Here is a 23,021-nt window from a genome sequence, read left to right on the forward strand (position 1 = left end):
TATATAGAATATGAAATGTATTCAATATTTGATAAATAGAGATTAGCTGCCAGGTGCTATTGATTTCGGTTATCAGTTTTGGTGACATAATACATGTAATTTAAAAATATAGAAGTGATTCATTCTCGTTATAATATGTATAAATAATAAAGAGAAAGTGAGATTCTCTCTTCAGTAATTCTTCCTACCCTTTGTGCTCACCCTTTCCTTTAGACTTAACCACTGATCTGTGTGTACCCTGAGTGGTCTTCTTATAAGCATTTACAAAAACATAGACATGTATGCATCTGCATAAAAAAATCTGTGTATACATTCATAGATCCTAAACATTTGCATAAGTGTATATGCATATATATACATTATATGTAGACATCCATATCATGTCATATATATTCAGGAACTTTCTCTCTCACTTACCATTATGACAAACAATTTTATGCCAGCACATTTAAGTAGAACTTATTATTTAAAAACTTTGTGGGGCGCCTGGGTGGCTCAGTCAGTTAACTGTCTCACTTAGACTCAGGTCATGATCTCACAGTTCGTGAATTCGAACCCCATGTCGGCCTCTGTGCTGACAGCTCAGAGCCTGGAGCCTGCTTCAGATTCCGTGTCTCCCTCTCTCTCTGCCCTCCCCCACTTGCACTCTGTCTCTCAAAAATAAAGAAACACAATTTTTTTTTAAGTTTGCATAGTACTCCAGTAGGGTTGACTTACCAATTTTTATTTAACCAGTTTGAAGCATGTAAATAGATGTTCTTTGAAGATACCTTTATTTGATTTATTATAGTTTGCTTATTTATTAAATAGGTGGATGTTTTTATATTATTTATTTCCTTCAGGATCAAAGTGATATCTTTTTTCATTTTTTGTTGCTTAAATTTTACAATACGTTAAATATTTTATTCATATTTAGATATTCTTTAAGACCAGGCTATTAATTGTAAAATAAATCTATTATATTTTAAAAATACTTTTACATCCTTCTCTTCCAAATGTTCCTTTTTTTTCTGGAGCAGCCTCTTCTGTGCTTTTTTCTTTTTTGAGAATGTAAGTTCCTCTACAACATTATGTAATATGTAATAGCAAATGCCAAGTTCTTCATAAATAGGTGCAATACTCTAAATTAAAGTCTACTTCCAAATAAAGTTTATATTTGGGGTTAAACTTTCCATTTTTGAGGCATGCATTATAAAAACCTGACCTACTACTACAGCACATTCTTCCAATTTCTAATCAATGTCCATTCAACCAAAGCAATAACTGCTTCATAAGCTAAATTAGAGTGCCTTCTTATAGCTGATAATTCTTGGTACAGCCTCTTGAGCATCAAGTGCGAATTTCAAGAGAATCCGTCCCTCGACAAATTCAGCGTTATCAGCCTGAATCCAGACAGCTTTTGCTTCCCTTTGAATGTTACTAGCCTGTACTTTCCATCTCTTTCATTTGTGCTCCCTTTGTGAATCCACAAAATCATGTTCAGAACACTAGTGGAAGAAAGAGCATAGGGGCCAGAATGCATGTTTTCTTTACTTAAAGCACTTCAGCCCCTACAAATTTCTCTTTCTTGTTCAATTCTCACTGAGAACCTCATCTATATCGTATTTGCCTGCAGTCAGAAACTCTTAAATGATAAACCTGAAAATGTATTTTCCTTGCCCTGTCACGTCAGGTGCTAACAGAGTTCTCCTTCTTCAAATCAGATCCACTCTCTAAAATGAATGACTTAAACCTAAGTCTATTCTGTGACACTTACTAGAATGTTTCTAACATTCGTCAACTATATTCTTGGCATTACTGACTCATCTTTACCGAAGATTTGTCTTTTTGATAAGTGAATTGCTTTATTAAATCTCTTTATTTTTATTTATTTATTTATTTTTATTTTTATTTTTACAGAAAGAGAGAGTATGAGCCAGGAGAAGGGCAGAGAGAGAGAGAGAGAGAGAGAGAGAGAGAGAGAATATCAAGCAGACTCCACACTCAGCACAGAGACCAATGCGGGGCTCAATCCACAGCCCTGGGATCGTGACCTGAGCCGAAATCAAGATTCTAATGCTCACCGGAGCCAAAATCAAAATTCTGACTGGGCCACCCAGCCACCCCTAGATCTCTTTTAAGGTAAGCAAATTATCGTGTTTCTACATGCATACTTTTATTTAAATTTATGTATGTTATCATTCATTTATTTAATTAATAAGTCTCTCTTTGCTATCTACTATGCCCAAGAAATTATGCTAAGTGCCAGAGGTCTTATGTGTTTGGACCACACAAAAGCGACTATAGTATGAAGGAGGAAGAACACTGGATTTAGCATCAGAACCCATGGGTTTGAGTCCTGGCTTTGCAGTTTAGTTGCTCTCAGACCGTGGCCAAATTGCTTAACATATCTCAGCTCCAGTTCCTATGCACACCTCAAATGGGACCAATAATATATTTTTCATTGACTTCATAGGAATTAAATGAATGCTAAATCACCTTATAATTGATTAATGCAAATAATAACTATAAAAATGTATCCATGTTTTGTACCCTAAATGAGCTTATATTTTAATGGAGAGTACAAAAGTATTCTGGTTGAAGGTTACCTGGGATTGCCTAGTAGCCAAAGAAAATAGCATGGCATGCTCCCAGCACGTTGGACCTTTCAGTAGATGTCAATACTATTGACAGTCTCACCTCTCAGCCCTCACTCCTATGTTGCATTCACTGTCCTGGAACTTTAATGATTCTCTCTCATGTCCCTGAGTCCTTCTTCCCAGTCCTGGGCATTTTCTAAGGCAAGGTATGTTCAGAAGAGAGAAGGACAGAAAAAAATATATATTGTAATTTTCCAGGGAACTAAATTATTTCCAATTGCAGGAACCAAGGAAATATTTATGAAAGATGAGAAATTTCAGCCAGAACCTGGAGGATGGTAGAATTTCAGCCTCTGGGAAATGAAGAGATCACTCACTCCTAGTTCAGGGATCAGAACAAGCCAGACAGGGAGCCAGCAAAGAGCCTCTGCAATACTGAGTGTGACACAATATGGTTAGGGCCTCAAATACATAAAGCAAAGTAGTGAGATGTCAATCTAGAAAGGAGGGCTGTAGCTAGAGAAGAACTGACAGGGGTCAGATGTTAGGAATTTGCATTCCATCCGGTAAGCATTAGGGCCACACTGAAAATTTTGGAAATTCCTACTATACCAGTAACTTCCAGCAAATAACCAATAACTTTCAGACATTAGTCCCCAAAACTCTCCTACATAAGGGAGAATTTTTTGATGGAATAGCAGAAAGACAGTTCTGACAACACATCTAATTTACACAGCTAAACTGAACATTTGACATCTCAGTCTAAAGTATCTGCATTTGAGTCATCTCATTGATTTTGAGATTCCTGGAGGACTTCTCCTTAAATAAAAGAGTACACCAAAGAAATGTCTTTTAGGAAAAGGGCGAGGTTAATGCCCATGGAGAATTCCAGTCTCTACCCTCAAAACATCAGATATGTTAAGATCTCCAGTGGTCATCGGTCACTCGCATCTGGTGAGCAGTCAGTTAGAGGATAGAAAATGCCCAGGACTAGAAAGAAGTTTTCAGGGATGTGAGAGAGAATCATTAGAGTAGTCAGCACAGCAAATCCAAGGTAGAGGAGGGGACTGTGAGAGGAGGCTGAACTGCCAGAGGAGGAGATGGCCATGAAACAGAGACCCCTGGATTTTGGAGTGGAGGAGGAGCAGAATGGTGGAGAGAGGGGGTGACAAATACAAGGAAAAATAACCAACGGCAAGGGAGAGAGGGAAAGTGGAGCTGAAGAGAATAACTGATGTTATGAAGTCTGAAAGATGGAAATGGAATCAGATGGAGGGTATTGTGTAGAGAAATTGACTTTAGAACCCAAAGGAAAAAGAGAAATGGGGTAGAAATAGGAAGTATTTTGTAATATAAAGAGGGAGGACAAAGGAATGCTCATCAACTAGCTCAAGGTTCACAATAAGATCAAAGGCGAGCAGCTCTTGGAACCTGAGAAGTATATGTAAGGTGACCTACATAATGCCCAGGGCCTAGCGCAAAAATGAAAATGTGTGACCTTTGTTCAAAAAGCAGAAAAAGGTGTTGTTATAAGTGCTAAAATTTGAAACTTATTTTTCTTCAGTGGTTTCTGTCTCATTCTGTCATGGTGTCTTTTATTTGCTCTTGTGTTCCTTGGGCATGGGGACACTTGAGGGAACTGCAGATACTCATTGGTGCCAAGAGTCCCCACCCTCCCAACCCCCTTGCAACTCAGCATGTGCTTGTCATACCTGAGCACAGACATAGTGCTCTGGCTGTTGGCAGGAAAGCCTGTCTCTTTCCTACCAGCTCACACCCCTACCCACAATGGATGGATGAAACCCAAGGATTCTTTATGCTTAGACTCAGTTAGCACTGGATCAGTGCTGGATAGGAGGCTAACCTCTGCAAAGTTGCCTTGCAGATGGGCTTTGTCACTACTAGTCTGATGTGGAGCAAGCTGCTGCTATTACCTTCTGAGATGCCACAGAGACTTTCATCATACCCTGATCTTCTCCCAACACATGTTTAGGCCCCCAGAGAAGAGTAGGGGTGGCAGAGAGCTTCAGTGGTAACTGGGTATAGGCAGGAGAGGTGCTAGGCAGCTTAGAAGAGCCATTCCATAGAGGAGGGGAGGTGCTAGAAGATGGGAGGATGTGTGTGAGCTGAGGTTCCAAGTTCCTGGTTCATGTTGCACTGTCCCACCTGACTTCACTTTCAAAACACAAGTCCTGAGACAAAATTATTAGATATTTCAAGATGGTGAACACAGGGGTGCCTGGATGGCTCAGTCAGTTGAGTGTCCAACTCTTGATTTTGGTTCAGGTCATGTTCTCACAGTCGTGAAACTGAGCACCAGATTCTCTCTCTCTCCCTCTGTCCCTCCCCCCTTTCTCTCCCAAAATAAATAAATAAACATTTTTTAAAAAATATGGTGAACACAGAACACTAAACTCTAAGCACAGAGCCTTTTCTGAGCCAGGGCCCTTTGCCATTATCCTGGTCACATACCCATGAGGCTGCCTCTAAGTGTGTGTGTGTGTGTGTGTGTGTGTGTGTGTGTGATGTAAAAGCTTAGAATAGTCATGAGTTGAATGGGTCCTTCAGTAGTGCTATCCTTTCTTGGTGCCTTTTGAGGTAAAGCAGGGTGAGTCGATTTCAGGGACACATTACTATTTTTATGGACTCAAGGCGTGTTTGCCTTAATGGACCCTTTCATGTATTAAAAAAATTTTAAGTATATTTTATGACTGCTTTGATATAATGATGAATATATTAATATTATATATTAAAATATTTTATTTAACCTAAAAGAAAAAAAAAACAACTTTCTTAACCTAAAAGTTTAAGATATTAAAACATTTATGTGGGCCTCTAAAACTATTGTGGGTACTAGGTACTATGCCTAACGAATAAGTTGGCTCTGATGGATGGTAGGTGTCATTCAGACCAGGCACAGAGATATGAGATGGGATCAAGGGGAAGGGATTCTGGAGACCAGTGGGAACAACAGAATACCCTGGCTGGGTAGAAAGAGGTATGAGAAGTCTCTGGGGAATGAGGAACTATTAGATAAGGGTCTGGAGCTATAGCAAAAGGAGAGGGAAGTATCAAGAGGAATGGGGTAATAAATGGAAGTTTGGAGTCATGTTGGGAAATAGTCTAGGTCTTATGGTGTTGAAACTATCAAAAAAAAAACCCAATTGGATTAGAGATAAAGGCCAGTCATGGTCACATAAATGTTTATTTTTATGTTTAATGTATTCATTTGCTTTATATATTTAGATATATACACATATATATACACACATATATACATACATACACACACACACACACACACACACACACATATATATATATATAGAGAGAGAGAGAGAGAGAGAGAGAGAGAGAGAGAGAGACCAACAGGTAATTCTCTAAGAAGTAAATGCTGGGAGAAAAGAGTTTTTTAGATTATTCTTTTTTTTTTTTAATTTTTTTTTTCAACGTTTATTTATTTTTGGGACAGAGAGAGACAGAGCATGAACGGGGGAGGGGCAGAGAAAGAGGGAGACACAGAATCGGAAACAGGCTCCAGGCTCCGAGCCATCAGCCCAGAGCCTGACGTGGGGCTCGAACTCACGGACTGCGAGATCGTGACCTGGCTGAAGTCGGACGCTTAACCGACTGCGCCACCCAGGCGCCCCAGATTATTCTTAATATTAAGAAAATTCCTAAATTATATTCTCCCAGTTCTAGTTTATTTGGCTGTAGCTAACAAAGGAATGAGAAAGGTAATACAGTTTTGCTTCACCTGGGCTTTTAAATATAAGCAGTGCACCAGTTTTTGTGAACAGTAACTTCAAGGTTTGATTTCAGGACATCTGTACTTAATCTACAAGTGTTAATGTTTCTGAGATAATTTTAAACAATATCATATCAGATTGCATATGAGTTATTTTATAGTAATAGAAGTCACATTTAACTACAGGTTAAGTGACTACATTAAAAGGGAATACAATTATTTTAATGGATTTCTAATTAAATTCTTAAATCTTGGATAGTCTAGAGGTGCACTTTAAATGAAATTGATCTTTCTTAGAAGTTTGGTTGAAACTGTTGGCAAAGAGGAAAAAAATCTAAAAAAACAAGATTCTATTTTAAGTGTGATACTTTATCTTAAAAAGTACCTGTTTTGATAAACATCGAACAAGGAAAGGGTTAAGAAAGAACAGAAGAATGTAATGTAATAATGGCCAAAAATATATATAAGCTGATAGTTTTCCAAAAGAGGGTATAACCTATAAACAAGCATAAAATATTTATTCTTTTTTTTAAATTTTTTTTAATGTTTATTTTTGAGAGGGAGAGAGACAGAGCATGAGCAGGGGAGGGGCAGAGAGAGAGAGGGAGACACAGAATTTGAAGCAGGCTCCAGGCTCCATCTGTCAACACAGAGCCTGACGCGGGGCTCAAACCCACAAACCATGAGATCATGACCTGAGCCGAAGTCAGACGCTTAACCAGCTGAGCCACCCAGGTTCCCCTAAAATGTTTATTCTTAAAAGTAATAAATTGAAAATTAAAGAAAGGTACCAATTTTACTAAAAAATAAAGTAGCAAAATGTTGCATTGTTTTATTTGTACTATTTTGTTTATAATATTTTTTATGTTTTAAAATAACTTTATTTTATGGGAATATATATAACTATTTTTTTTCCTTCCAAATGTTTGTAATGTGGTAAGGTCACATAAGTACAGGACAAGGGAGAGGAGAAGTAGGAGGAAGAGAAAGACATGAAAAGGATAATACTGGGGCGCCTGGGTGGCGCAGTCGGTTAAGCGTCCGACTTCAGCCAGGTCACGATCTCGCGGTCTGTGAGTTCGAGCCCCGCGTCGGGCTCTGGGCTGATGGCTCAGAGCCTGGAGCCTGTTTCTGATTCTGTGTCTCCCTCTCTCTCTGCCCCTCCCCCGTTCATGCTCTGTCTCTCTCTGTCTCTCTCTGTCCCAAAAAAATAAATAAAAACGTTAAGAAAAAATTTAAAAAAAAAGAAAAGGATAATACAGTGAGCTCTCTATAGATTGACATGTTTAATCAGAGTCTGAGTAGCCATTTGTTAAAAATGTTAAAGAAGGGACTCCTACAGTATGTAGGAGTTTGAACTAGTTTATCTTCTGAGGTCCTTTTAAATTCTAGAATTCGATAAATCAGTTATTTTTAGAATTTTAGTAACAGTTTTTACTAGAAAAGAAATAGAGGTGACATTAGAAGTGGCACACAATTTAACATACTCACAAAAATATACAGCAAATGATCTTTATGATATAAACAAAGTGTAACTTCAAGCACTCTACAGAAAAAAGCAGTGCTACTTTTCTGGTAGCTTGAGCAAAAGTCCTCGGTAAGATGTTATTTTATCTGGCTTGGGTCACCTGCCTTGACCTAATCATTGTGGCTAGGGAGATGGAGTTCTCAGGTTGCCTCAGCCAAGGCCCTACACCCACCCCATAGTTCAGTGGTGATCATGGGACAGACAGGTGGTAGCAGCCCTAACTCCCAGTTCACAAGAGAGGAGCTCTGAAATCTGGAAAAAGAGAGGAGGAAAATTGTGCAAATAAAATCATTACAAGAGCTCTCCAAATTCATAACATCAATTCGTCATTATTATGGCCTCTATTAAAGTCCCATGCATGGTATAAATTGTATGGTTTCTGAATGTGATAAAACAGCCAGTTTATGTTAGTTCATTTGACCCCTTAGGCTGAGATGTGGAGAGAAATTTAACTATAAGAGGTAGGGTTTATCAGAAGTAATGGAAAGGAGAGAAACTGGCTTCTGAGCTTTTTCTGAGTCTTAATTCCCAGCTTCTGGATCTCCTCATCTTGTTTCTCCAGCTGCCCAGTGACCAAGAGCTGTCCAAGGCCCCATATCAGCCATACTCTTAGTTTCTCTGTCTGCTGTTCCAACTTGTCTGTCTCTCCCTCCCTCTCTCCCATAAGAGGTCTTGCTCTTTCCTTGAATCTAGTAAGTAGGCATATCTATTCAAAAGCCATGCTGAGATGAAAATTCTAGCCTCACATTCACTTCCCCAGGAGAGTTTTCCTATTGACATATATAGTCAATGGGGAAGAGAGGATTTTGTCCTGAAGAAGACACTCTCTCACTCACTTGCTTCTCTCTCTCTCTCTCTCTCTTTCTCTCTTTCTCTCTCTCTTTCTCTCTCTCTCTCTCTCTCTCTCTCTCTCTCTCTCTCTCTCTCCAAACAGAACCCCACTGTGTATTCTGTCCTGCATCTCAATACCTGGGAAAAGATGCATCTTTCAAACATTGACCCCTGTAGAGTATACAGAGCTCTAGGTGCTCATCTCCCATTTGAGACCCTTAGAGTTGGGTTTTCAAGGGTCTTCATAAAGGTCTTTTAATAATTTCTACATCAACCCAGTTATCTCAATCAAACAGGCAGCTGGCCAACCATTATTCATTACCTGCTTCTGATTTCCAAACCCCATGTTGGTCCTCCCATCTCCTATGGCCCCTTTTCTGCCTCTCTTGGTGTCTTTATTCACCATTTGCTTAGGAAAAACTAAGCACCATCTACATGCTAGAGCTATGTTAGACCTAGAGAAAAAAGGAGAAGTGGAGCCAGTCATTGTCAGGAAGATTAAAATCTCTGGGGACCATGCCATTCATTCTTTTAAGGATTCACGGTTTCTGTTTTTCTAAACTAATGCTCAGGGTGAAGCCTTATCCACCCCTGGAAATAACATCTTTAGGTCTCAATCCACTAAAAGTTTGGTTATTCCTTAAAAACTGGAAAAGAATCAATGCATCTGGACTGTGAATTGAACTGGATATAAAGTTAGCTAAGGAGAACCAACCACGTGAGTTTTTGCTGAGGCTCAGTTTTACTTTCTTCCCATGGATACTAATCCTACGAAGTACAAAAATAATTTTGCATCTCATTAAATATATGTCAAGTTGATGTTTGTAGTAAACTTCATGTGCATGCTTTATTGTCATTGCTTGCTGCTCCCTCACACAGAGAGACTATGATGACAATATTGTATTATAATATACTAGAGTCTTGTCACACTGTTGTCCTCAGGGATGATATTGGGTCATGTTATAGATGAGGCAGCAATATAGTAGATCCATGAAAGCATGACCTTGGCTGCTCTGTTTTCAATAACAAAGAATAGGTTATTTCTGGGCTTGGAAAATTTTTAAAGAAATAGACATCCCCAGAAGGAGAACTTGCTATACACATTCTGCACTATAACAGAAACACCTTATAATTTTCAAATCTACTAGACTATTTTCAGTCCCCATTTTATTTGATTTTTAGAAACATTGATATTGTTGTTCATTCCCTTTTAAAAAGACTCCTCCTTAGGGGCATTGTCCTGCTACTTAGGATTCTGCAGTGTCCTGCTCCTTTCCCCTTTGTCTGTCCCCCTCTCTCAGTCCCTTTTGCTCAGCCCTCTTTGCAAATTCAGCTATCCACTACTCATTTATTCCCTATTTTTCATTGTATCAACAAATATTTATTGTACATATGCGTGTGCATATGGGCTGGGCACTGACACAGGTATGGGAAGCACAGTGATAAGCAAAACACATTATCTTTTTTTGTCCTCAAGGAGCTAACAATATAGGAAAATTGTTGGTTCCCTGGATTAGGGATTTACATCATCAGTGTTCTTTAAAATCATGTAAAAGCATGCTAACATGACATCTTTTCCTTTATCCCTTCTGAGCTAAAGCAAAAGATCATATTGCCAAATTGGGTTCAGACACAGAGATCTACCAGAGATCTACTTGAGAGACCTACCCAGAGATCCATCCAGCATCATGCTTTACTAATAGTTTCAAGGCTACAGGCAATCAAGAGGCATAAGGAAAAGAGGAAGAAAGCAGGAACATCTGTGGCTTCTCAGGTCCTTCCAACTTGCAACAGACATGCTTTCTGTAACCCAGAGTAACAGATGATTATGTGTGTGATTTCTAGTCTATTTACTGTCAAGAACTGTGCAGGATCTGGGATTTTACCCCACTTTTTACACTAACAAGTTAACCTATTACTGGATGCTGACAGAAGACATGAGACTTCTGGGTCAGAAACAAAAGATTTTATTGCTTCTGGCAAAAGCAGTGGCCAAAGCTTAATTTGTTTATGTCAACTTCTGTCTCTCCATATCTCACATCGGTCACACAAGGGCTTATAATAGAGCCTGTACATACAATCGATTGCATTATACAAAGGGAACACTAAGCTTGGGGGTGTTCACCACTTTTACAGTTAGTGGAAACAAGCCTGCTCATTTTCTCAGGAGATATGTTAACTCATCTGTCTCTGTAAGCACAGCCTTAAAAAATGTTTTGGGTAAAGAGAGTGGTCAAGCATAGAATGTATAGGGATACTCAGGGACCATGGTAGATTGTTTCTTCCAGTACATGCCTCCTCTTGGAATGCACTATGTGATTTGAGAGTCTCAATAATTTTAGAATTTCCTCTCTCTCTTACATCTTTAACGCAGCCCTTTTTATTGGCCATCAGTATTTTAGCTACTGCAAGTCTCATCCACCTTAAACACCCCCTACCTCCACCACACTCTCCTGTCCAACTACAAGCCCCTCACCTTAACAGTTAAATTTATTACAATACATCTTTTAACTCATGTTCTCTCTTTCTTTTCCTTCCACTTTTTCTTCAACCCAACCCACTGCAATCTGGGATCGGTATTAGCTACTCAATTGAAACAGTTTTCTATGTCTCAATGTCCTCCCCTGTAGGTTGGGGTAATAATACTCTCTACTTCACAGGGCTATTATTTGATTACTAAATATGTTTAATATCTGTAAAGAGTTTAGAGAAATGCATGGCAAATAATAAGTGTTCCATAATTGTTAAGTTGTTTATTATTAACATGCTCTTCATCAATGTCGTCAGTGAAATTCTTCTTGCTAAATCCAGCGGGAACTCGCAGTTCCTATTTGACACCTGTGTGTTGACCGCATTTCCTTCTTAAAAACTCGCCTTCCTTGGTTTCCATGATGCAAGTCTCTCAGTTTTCCTCCTACTTCTCTGTGTGGTTTTCTTGGTCAGCTCTATGTGTCCTACAGCGGCCTGCCTTAAATGTTGATATTCCTGAGGGTCCTCTATTTGACTCCTTTCTCTTTTTTATCTACATGATTCTGCTTAGTACTCTCATCTACTCTTGTGCTTTGAATTACTATCTCTAAACCTCATTCACTTATGTATTTAACAGATATTCATAGAGCATATTCTATGTGTCAAACACTGGGATTACTATTGTGAGCAAAACTTGACAGTGTTCCTGCTCTCATGGACTTAGTCATTAATTAGGAACACAGATACCAAATAATCACATACACAAATCTACAATTATGGAGCATTAATGGCTCCAAAGAAAATGAAGATAGTTCTAAGAAAGCATAGTACATAAATATGACCTAGATTGAGGGGGAAATACAGGCTTTCATAAGGTAGTGGTGCTTGGGTAGACATCTACAGGATGCACATATATTAGGTAAAAGAGGGGAGAAGGAAATCAAAAGGAGTACAGAGTATTCAAGGTACTTAAAGAAGATCAGAGTTGTTAAAACACAGTAAGGGGAAAAGAATAGCAAGATAGAATTAGAGAAGGAGGCAAAGACCAGAGATGGTGATGTAGGGACCATGCAGACCATGTTGCTGTTCAGTGTAAGAGCAATGGGAAGTAATGAAGGGTATAAAACTATGACATGAGTGAGGGAGTAGGTGACTTGATTTTTCTTTTTTTAAACATCATTGTGTGCAGCATGAAGATACTGGAGGTCCCATTGTGGATATGGGATATTATAACCATCTATGTAGTTTCGATTAGAGCAATGTTAGTAGAGATGACAAGTGGACAGATTTCAGATGTTTTAGGAGATAAGTTTGATACAGTTTAATGTAGTTACTAGATCAGATATGTGAAGGGGAGGAAAGTATCAAGGATGACTCCTAATTTTTAGACTTCTACAGGTAGATAGATGGTAGCTGACAAATCAGCCCATATCTCTCTCTTGATTTTAGTCCACACACTCAATTGCCTGCTAGATATTCCCAACTTCCCATCTCACTTGCCCATCAAATAATCTATGTTCAAAACTGAACTATGCTAGCAAATGTTCTTCCTCTTGTGCTATTACAGTGAATTCCACAACCATCCATCCAATTGTTCAAGGCAGTTGACCTTGACTCTTTCTTCTCCATCACATCCAGTTAATAACCAACTCATATTGATTTTTTTTATCCTTAACATCTTTTATATCTGCCCACATTTCTGTATTTCCACTGCTACTAGCTTAGATCAAGTCCTCATCATTCATCTGGATTTTGGTGATAGTTATTCCTTGGCTTCTCTGCCTTCAGTCTCCCACTTCTCTTATCTATTTTTCACTCTGCTGGTGCCCGTTGTCTATAAAGTATGGTCCCTTAGTATGGAAGAAAAGACCCTCCCTGATCAGGACTCAGCCACATCTCTAGCACCATCTTTTTTTTTTTTTTTTTTTTTTTTTTTGGCTTTAATCCTTACTTTATAAGACCAAATGCCTTCCATTTTCTACAAAAACATATTGTCCTATCCTCAGCACAAGATAACAAGTCTTTTGAGCTTTGATCCTTCCTAATGCTGTAATTCTTTAAGGGGCTCCTGGGTGGCTCAGTCAGTTAAGTGTCTGACTTCAGCTCATGTCATGATCTTACACTTCATGAGTTCAAGCCCCATGTCGGGCTCTGCTGACAACTTAGAGCCTAGAGCCTGCTTTGGATTCTGTGCCTCCTTCTCTCTCTGCCCCTCCCCTGCTCACATTCTCTCTCTCTCTCTCTCTCTCTCTCTCTCTCTCTCTCAAAAACAAACATTTAAAAAATAAAGATAAATAAAAAATACGCATTACCATCCTGTTTGCCTCTTTGTGAACTAGATGGTTTTTACTGAGAAAGGCGGTCTCTATTACTGGATGAATGTATGGGTTAGAAAACTAGTAACATTTTTTTTTAAACAAAAGGCAGAATGTAGGGCAACAACAGCATCTGCAAATTTAACAGCATGTATTTATTTCCTACTAACTGAGCAACTAGCTACCAGAAGTAGCTACCAAGAAACCAACAAAAAGAGAAAGCAGAGACCAGGGGTTGGGGGAAAAGCTAGGGAAGGATCACTCAACGCAGGTGTTGTAAGGAAACTGTTAAAGAAGGCATCATCTTCGGCCTCTCTAGTGCTGTCAGAGGTACCATGACATCTGACAGTACCATGGCACAGGCAGTTTGATAAACCCTTAATATTTGTAGTAAGAATGAACCAAAATTGTGACAGACCCCCAAATTCATTAGAAGCTTGATAGAATATAATCATTCCAATAAATACTGCAAGGAAGAACTACATGACTTTTCCTGACCCTTGATGAAATATAGATTAAACCATCTTACTAATCAGAGAGACAGTAAATCTTTTTGATAAGTGTATGCAGAGTTTAAATTGCATTTGGTGACTTCCTCCTGTACACCATCTTCACAGTTTACAACATGTATCAGTAAGGATGCTTTTGTTTATAAGCAACAGAATTATGTAACTCAAAGTGCTTAAACAGTAAAAGGGTCTTGTGTTATTGGGTCACTTAACTGAGAAGTCTAGAGGTAGGGAGGACTTTAGGCACAGTTCAGTTGGAGTCTCAACTGGTTCTCTGTGAGTCCTTCCATTCTGTCTCACTTGTTGACTTTACCTTTAGTGTTGTTTCATTATGGGAACAACACGGCTCACATCCACGCATTATAATTTCCAGAGCAAGAAGTCATCTATGCCTCAGGATTCCTAACCCACATCAGCTGACTGAGCATCAGCTGATTGGATCACATCTGAACAAATTCATTCATTATTGAGAAAGCTATATGCTAATGAAGAAATAAACTTGTTCAATCACTATGGCAAATGGAGGTGAGATAATGTCAAGTAGAGTGTTCCTGGAATTTGAGAGGGGAATTGTGTTCATCAATCTCACATAAACTATATGGCTTTTCTAAAATGGAAGAGATAAAATATCCCAAAGGAAAACCTGGGGTTATCTAGTATAAGTGGTGAAGAAAAAAATGGATGAAATTCCTAACAGACAACCAGTAAATATTCACTACAGACACAATTCAAATTTATTCATTTAAAAACTTAGAAATTCTGTGTCCTGGATTTTTAAAGCTACTTGTGAATGGTTATAACAAATGTCAAGCATCTACTGCAAGGATAAAGAGAGATTACGTGCAATCAGAGCCCAATTCTCAGAAATCCCATTGATGAATGTGGATGCATAAGAAGAGTAAATACTGTGCCTGACTCTCAAATCACATATTCATTCATTCATTCACTCATTCATTCATTCATTCATTCATGCAACGTTTATGGAATATCTACTCTATGCCGGAAGAGCTTAATGCAACAGAATCTTTGACCTTAAGGGGTTTATTCAATTAAGCACTGTAGAATTACAATTGAATAGTTAGAAGTTTGGATATACTACTGTATATGGTACTATGGTAGAACACAGTGAAAATAAAGCCACATGGAAAATCTAGTGGAATCTTTACCAACCCTTCAATATTTCCTCCAAAGCTAACACTTCTACAATGTAATCCCCATCATAAAGCAACCCAAGAACATTCATTTCCAATCAACAGGTTTCTGACAATGATACGTTAAAAGGGAAATGGAAAAATAAGTTATCTTATTCTAATTGTACACTCTAAGAAAATAATATGAAACAATTTTGTTTGTTTGGAAACAAAAATGGATCGTTATTGTCTCAGAGAGATTTTATGTGAAAAATACATTTGATAATAATGTGAATTCTTTTAAACTATTATATTCTGTGATCATCTGGGGAAATAGTTTTGGGAATTAATACAACAGAAATATTTATAGAAAGGACATTAAAAGGAAAAATAGCAGACATAGTTGATTCCTTGTGACATTCTTTTATAGTATAAAAATCATGAAATCCTTGGTCCATATCACAGGGATAATGCTGAAAAAATTCTAATCACTTTATCATTATTTCTAGCAGTGTCCCGGAGCTCCAATTCTAAGGACAGAGCTTTCTTTAAGCATCTAACATGAAGACATAGCTCAGAGAATTTTTGAAGAAATAGTTTCTTCACATGAAGTATACTTGATAATAACATTTTAATGTAATATTGACTATTCTGGTTTTTAACTCTGTTGGGCAGAATCTTGATGGAAAAGAAAATCACTTGTGACAGCTTCAGCATGAGTGTCTAATATCATGGCAATTTAACCCGGTTTTATCCTATATCAGAGATATTCCATCGGAAAAGAACTAAAGTGCCCTTCATGTTTTATAGAAGCAAGTAACTTTTCATAACAAATGATGCTAAAATAGTCTTAAAATTATTAACTCTTATTAAATGAATATTGTGGGCAATATTGGTGGTTTATTTTCAGAGGTTTTTGGTAGACAAAATATAAATCATTAAAAATATAGAGTATACATAAAAATGTGTATATATTATATAATATATATAGAAAAATAGAAAAATACGTATAATATTGGTCAGAGTATTGATTTACCCATTTGTACTAAACTGGTCTTTGATCAAACAATTGAAAAGGTGAACCAAGTCATGACATTTGTGATCCATTTATGTGATCCATTTATACTTGAACATTGGACTGTCTACACTCTTGCTTCTGAGAGTACAGTCCACAGGCCAGCAGCATCAGAATGCCTTGGGTCTAGGTAGAACTGCAGAATCTCAGCCCCTAGGCTCCAGATCTACTGAGTCAGTGTCTGCACTTCAACAAGACCCCCTGGGTGCTTAAAGCATTAACTACATCAGGGGATTTCAACTCTGGCTACACATTAGCATCAGTTGGGGTGCTTTTAAATTTTTTTTTTCAACATTTATTTATTTTTTGGGACAGAGAGAGACAGAGCATGAACGGGGGAGGGGCAGAGAGAGAGGGAGACACAGAATCGGAAACAGGCTCCAGGCTCCGAGCCATCAGCCCAGAGCCTGACGCGGGGCTCGAACTCACGGACCGCAAGATCGTGACCTGGCTGAAGTCGGACGCTTAACCGACTGCGCCACCCAGGCGCCCCATGGGGTGCTTTTAAAATGTTTTATTCCCAGGCCTTACCCCGGACCAATTAAACAAGACTCTTTAAGGGTAGAACCAGGGCATGAGTATTTTTACATGCCCCCCAAATGATTCTAATATGCTGCAAAGCGTGAGAACTATTAGTTACACAATGCCCAAACAATCAGTAAATTCAATGTATTCTGAAAAGGCAGAAAAAGGAAGTGAAACCACCTACTTTGTATTTGGTACTACTCTATAAATGATTGATTTTTTTTTTAACTGTTAATAAGTTTGCTTAGCTCCTGTGTGAACACAGCCTATTATGTCTCAACCTGCCTAGAAGTGTATTGTATTGTAAATCAAGAAGAAGAACACTTTGCCAAATCAATTAAAAGGAGTTTTAGGTTTGTTTCTCAACTTTGCTTCCCTTTGTCAGCCTTGCTTTCCAGCCTGACAGATCTAAATGCTGGATCTCAGACACTGTTCACATGCAAACCCCTGCACCTTTGGATTACCCACCCTCTTCTCCATGCACTCAGTGTTCAGTGTTTTACCCTATAATATTCCCTTGTCTCTCTAGCCCCAAATGAATTTGTTTCCTCTGAATCCCCATGTTATTTACTGTGTCTGTCATGCATTCTCACTGTATAGTCTTACATTGCTAGCTCCACTATTTAGTGGAATCAAATTACCTGTTGTTTAATTTCTATATATAATCTCAGTCATTAGCAATCTATTTCAAAATGTTATGCATGAATAGGGAAGGGAAAAAGAAATCATGGCATAGTACATATGGCAGTCATTATAATCCCATTTTATAGGTGAGCAAATGGAGTCTCAGAGAGCAAGGTGACAGGCTAGTAAGTTTCAACAGTAAGATATTTTCCCCAAGATTATTTAACTCAAAGTACAGGGGCAGTTTGATTGCTTTCATGTATATGTGTGTATTTAATATGTTATAGTACTTCAACAATAGTCCCAGGGCAAAGTTAGAATACGAATACACCAAAACATTCATTTTATTTTTATTTTTATTTTTATTTTTGAGAGACAGAGAGAGGCAGAGCACAAGTGGGGGAGGGGCAGAGAGAGAGGGAGACAAAGAATCCGAAGCAGGTGCCAGGCTCTGAGCTGTCAGCACAGAGCCCGACATGGGGCTCGAACTTACAAACTGTGAGATCATGACCTGAGCTGAAGTCGGCTGCTTAACTGAGCCACCCAGGCACCCCACACCAAAACATTCCGAAAGAAAACTCCCTCTCAAAATTGATGTCCACTCTTCTCTTTGGAATACATTCAATGATTATTCTTTTTTAAATCAATTTGCTTTCTTCTGTTAGAAATTAATGAAGTTTGATGAATAGGGGCAAAGGGAGGTGGTCATATTATACTTCTTTAAAATTACATCTTATGCTAAGTGAAATAAGTCAAACACATGCTCTGATTTCACTTATACGTGGTATCTAAAAAACAAAACTAATGAACAAACAAACAAAAAGCCGAAACAGACCCATAAATATAGAGACCAAATTGATAGTTGCCAGTGGAAAGGGGAGTGGAGGGATGGACAAAATGGGTGAGAGGAGTAGATGATACAGGCTTCCAGTTCTGGAATGAAGATGACCTAGGAAGAAGAGGTACAGCATAAGGAATATAGTCAATGATACCGTAGCAGGGTTACATGCTGACAGAGGGTAGTAGCTACACTTATGGTGAGGATAGCACAACATATAGACTTGTCTAATCTGTATGTTATACATCTGAAACTAGTGTAACATTGTGTGTCAATTATAGTTTATTTACAAAGAAAAACAGGAGGGGCACCTGGGTGGCTCACTTGGCTAAGCATCTGACTCGTGATTTAGGCTCATGTCATGATCTCATGTTTCATGAAATCAAGACCCGCGTTGGGCCCTACATGGGTAGCACAGAGCCTGCTTGAGCATCTCTCTCTCTCTCTCTCTCTCTCTCTCTCTCTCTCTCTCTGCCCCTCTCCTGTGCATATGCTTGTACATGTGTGTGGGTGTGCACTGTCTCTCTCAAAATAAATAAACATTAAAAAAAATAAAAAAGAAAACGACATTTTAATGTACAACTAATACCAGAATAAATTTTTTTTATAAAAAATTAGAATGTTGGAGATATGGATAAAATCTCTTTTTCCAACACCCTCGCACACACACATCATGCACTCCACCCAATCTAGGTGCCTCTCTTTCCTCCCTGGAAGTAATCGTTTTTATTTGTGCACACCCTTAAAGATATTTTTAATGTCTTTAATACATATATACAGTATATTATCATAATTTTTATAGAATTTTTTTATGTTTTTAAAAAATTTTTTTAATGTTTATTCATTCCTGAGAGACATAGTGAGAGTGGGGGAGGGGCAGAGAGAGAGGGAGACACAGAATCCAAAGCAGGTTCCAGGCTCTGGACTGTCAGCACAGAGCCCGACATGGGACTCAAACCCATGAACTGTGAGATCATGACTTGAGCTGAAGTCGGACGCCCAACCAACTGAGCCACCCAAGTGCCCCTTTTTATGTTTTTTTCATATAAAACATAGGATTCTTGGAAACTAAGAGTTTTATTTGTACATCTAAAGTAAAAGACCTGGGAAGGATATCTAACTCAGGGGTCGACAGAATTAAAATTCGGAATTATATCTCAACCCTGTGGAATAATATCCTAAAGCTAGAGAGATAAAAATTTAGCTAGCATAAATGTTAAAGTCCTGTATAAAGTACAAATAACAAATGGAGAATTCTGAATTGAAATTAGTTTATATTAAAAAGATTTACAGGTTTATTTATCACACTCACAATTTAATAAAACTTCTAATACTTTGAAGTTAGTAGTTCTTATATCTAAAATAAGATTCCTTTAATAATATCAGAAATTACTCCAGAATATCTAAATTTAGAAGGAAAATACTAGATTGTATACAATGTGTATAATACGGTGAACAAATAATTTTAAAATGTGGGATTTACTTTGTGACTTAATATATTTTCAGACATAGACATATGTATATATTTTTTTCTTTTTCACACACAGACATACAACAATGCCAAGTGAAAGAAAATTCCTTTGTTTCCCTCAGGTCAAGCTCTGTAAACATACGAAACATTTTTTACAGATCAGATAGTTTTAATATGAGAAAAATCCTGCGATGGAGCACTACAGTAGTATTCCTTGTCAATGTTGATGACTTCTCAAGTAAGGATTTTGCCCCAATGGACTTAATCTCACTCAATGTAAAGCAAATTGTCTATCATGATAACATATTTTAGTGGCGAATATTCATACCCAACATTCTTTGACAGAATATCTGGAATTGACGACATGGGAAGTCAGCGACGTTTCCTGCCTGATACACATGCTTGCCCGTGTTAAATGTCCACCTCTGCCTGATTTTTACTTTGACACTTGCCAACAGGCATAGATTTCAAGTAAAGAGTATTCTCCAAACAAGAAAAATTTAGAAGCCCTTTATCCACTGATTACCTCAAAGGTTTTCCCTACATTTGTGGATATCTTCTCTTCATGATTTTAGATGCATAAGTGCTGATTTACCTAGGGTATAAGGAAGTAGACATTCTGAGAGATGAATTTATTTTCCTTTCCTAAAGAAAGGTGAATATGACATTAATTTATCATGACCTTGACTGGTCATAAGACATAGGTGACCATGAGTCTTGATCTCTTTTCATTTCTTCGAAAATTAAACTCTCATATAAACATGCTAAGCATTTCAGAAAATGGAAACCTGAGTGACAAGGAAAAAGCTGAATCAATGGATCAAATGTATTGATGCATTTTTAAGAACTCCAAACCATGGTTTTACTTGAATTTATCTATCTTTGCCTTGATGTCCACCATAGCACATGAGAAGGAGATTCAAGGTCTTAACTCTATTATTGGCTTTATTCAGCAGCATCAGACCAATAATAGGTGTTTATCTACTAGTGCGTGCTGCTCCAGATAGAGTAGCTCATTGAAATTCTCCCCTCCGGTTTTCCTTCCCCAAGGAAATATCTATATCTCAGATCTGTCTAATTAACTAGTATGTGAAGAATAGAAAACTGTGAGACAATCCCTATGCTCATCGTTGCTGGGCTTTAAAAAGCTCAATAAAGTTTCTATCTACATTTTCTTGTTTACACTGTGGAGCAAAATGGATCAAACAAGCAAAGATTTGTGGCAACAGAGACAGTGCCTTTGTACAATATAACACATACTGTGTATCAAAGAAATATTGTGCCACTTCTCCGAAGCTGACATTGGAATGACATTGTAATCCTGGCCATCTGTCTTTCTCCTCTAGATGTCGATGAATGTGCGGTGGTGAATGGAGGCTGCCAGCAGCGCTATATTAACACTCTGGGCACCTTCCACTGTGAATGTGATACGGGATACAGACTCCATGCTGACGAACGCACCTGCATAAGTGAGTAAATATTAGAACCAGCTTGAAGCCGTTTTCAATGAAAATCGACCTGCCCATGTAGGGGCAGGAAGGAAAGGTTTTTCTATTGTAAAAATACCTCTGGAAGCTGATGGTTTTCAAGTACAAATCTATCTCTTAAGATAAAAAATACATTTTGCTATTAAAAGACTGAAAGACAAAAAGAGATGGGGGAGGAAATACAGAAATTAACATTCATAAGTAAAACTCGAATCCCCAAATGCGTGAGTATTTCTATAGACTGTCATTTCTGCCACATGCAGTGAAGTGTAAATTTGTTAGTTATTGCTTATACAGGAGTACAGCACAGGGCCACAATGAAGACAGGACGCTGAACTGCTACAATCACTAGCTACAAGGTTCACTCGTTTCAGATCAGACTCAGAACTGGGCTCATGATTGTATCAGCAAAAATTATAACCGATAATAAGTCAAGGATCTTAGGGTTGCTCAAGAATAGTTAAAACTACACGCATGAAATATGAAGTTATTGTAATTTATTATACATCAAATTATTCTCAGCTGTTAGTTTTGGGTGTTAGGCTTATTATGTTAAATCTTCTCTGATTATTTCTAACTTTAATAAATTTTCTAAAATAAGTAGGTACACAGAAAAAAAACAGAATAAACTTGTAAACTTCTGTGCTCCCTGTATGACTTATACATGCTCTTTTTGTTGTTGTTTTAACAAGTAATTTAGGTAAGTGTTTATTTTTCTAAATTTTTAAAAATGTTTTTTTATTTATTTCTGAGAGAGAGACAGAGAGAGAGAGTGAGTGAGCAGGGGAGGGGCAGAGAGAGAGGGAGGCATAGAATGTGAAGCAGGTTCCAGGCTCTGAGGTGTCAGCACAGAGCCTGATGTGGGGCTCGAACTCATGAACCAGGAGATCATGACCTGAGATGAAGTCTGATGCTTAACTGACTGAGCCACCCAGGTGCCCCCAAAGTGTTTATTTTTTAATTGAATGATTATTCCCAGATGGAATCAAGCACATTCTAATTTTATCTCTAGGTCTCTTTTAAAAGTATTTATTATATATAGGGCTTGTTCACTAGTCCATTTACTCAAAATTATTAGTGTTTTATAAGTATTCCATAATTATGAAACTTGAACTAGAAATCAGCCAATTTCATGTAGTTTCATTACACGTGCTTCCTTTTTCTTTTTCTCAACATGTTTTCAAGGAAATGAGAGAAGGCCAAGGGAAACAGGTACAGATGTTCTCGTCATAGGTCTGATTTTGATATGAGAAAATGGGGTTCTGACAGCAACAAAAAGACTTTGCCAAAATCGAGTGAAAATACAGATAGAAGTCATACCCAAGCAACCAGGGAACTCAATAGCATAATGATTATATCTACAGGAATCACAAATGGTGGGACAGCAGTCCATGCATATTTATGTAACTCAAATAGCCCCTTCTTTTTGCAAGATTACTGGTTTTAGCAACAGGAATCCCTTTTCCATCCACATCCCCAGCCTGTAAGGTCTTCAGGGTAGCATCCTTTAAACTGCCATTCTAACTTCTCTCAGTCACAAAATATTTGGGAGCAGCAGGATTATTGATACATACAGATGAGGTATTTATCAGTTAAGGTTGAGCTGGTGAATTTTTGTATCTGATAGACAAATATTTTGCCAAGTAGTAATTTCTATAAATCTATGATATCTGGTCTTTTTGATAAGGCCAAATAAACACTCTAATAACCAACTGAATTATATACACAGGTATAATTTCCTAAGTTTTGGTGGTTAATAGCTATTTCTTAGTAAAATCATTAAGCACTTTTCTTATTCCTGACCGCCATTGCCCTTGAATTTTCTAAATTTTGTTCTAATGACTTCGGGTCAAGAGTGGAGTTGGATAAGGATATTATGGTTTATCTTTTCT

General features: G+C 37.9%; 1 protein-coding gene and 1 long non-coding RNA gene across 4 annotated transcripts in view; both read left to right on the forward strand.

Annotated features, from left to right (window-relative positions):
* LOC121033960 (uncharacterized) overlaps positions 1-1,948 on the forward strand; it is a 234,824-nt gene extending 232,876 nt beyond the window's left edge. Inside the window, exon 5 of the long non-coding RNA XR_005792220.1 lies at positions 1,900-1,948. This is a non-coding gene — a long non-coding RNA (uncharacterized LOC121033960). The remainder of the gene's footprint in view (positions 1-1,899) is intronic.
* Positions 1,949-2,069: 121 nt separating this feature from the next.
* LOC121033961 (uncharacterized) overlaps positions 2,070-23,021 on the forward strand; it is a 180,609-nt gene continuing 159,657 nt past the window's right edge. For all 3 annotated transcript variants that reach the window (XM_040480689.1, XM_040480690.1, XM_040480688.1), the window contains exons 1-2: positions 2,070-2,121; positions 20,989-21,111. The gene's annotated coding sequence lies outside the window, so the exon portion shown is untranslated. The remainder of the gene's footprint in view (positions 2,122-20,988; positions 21,112-23,021) is intronic.

This window comes from Herpailurus yagouaroundi, unplaced genomic scaffold (genome assembly GCF_014898765.1).
Source record: "Herpailurus yagouaroundi ecotype Mexico unplaced genomic scaffold, PumYag 159, whole genome shotgun sequence".
NCBI lineage: Eukaryota > Metazoa > Chordata > Mammalia > Carnivora > Felidae > Herpailurus > Herpailurus yagouaroundi.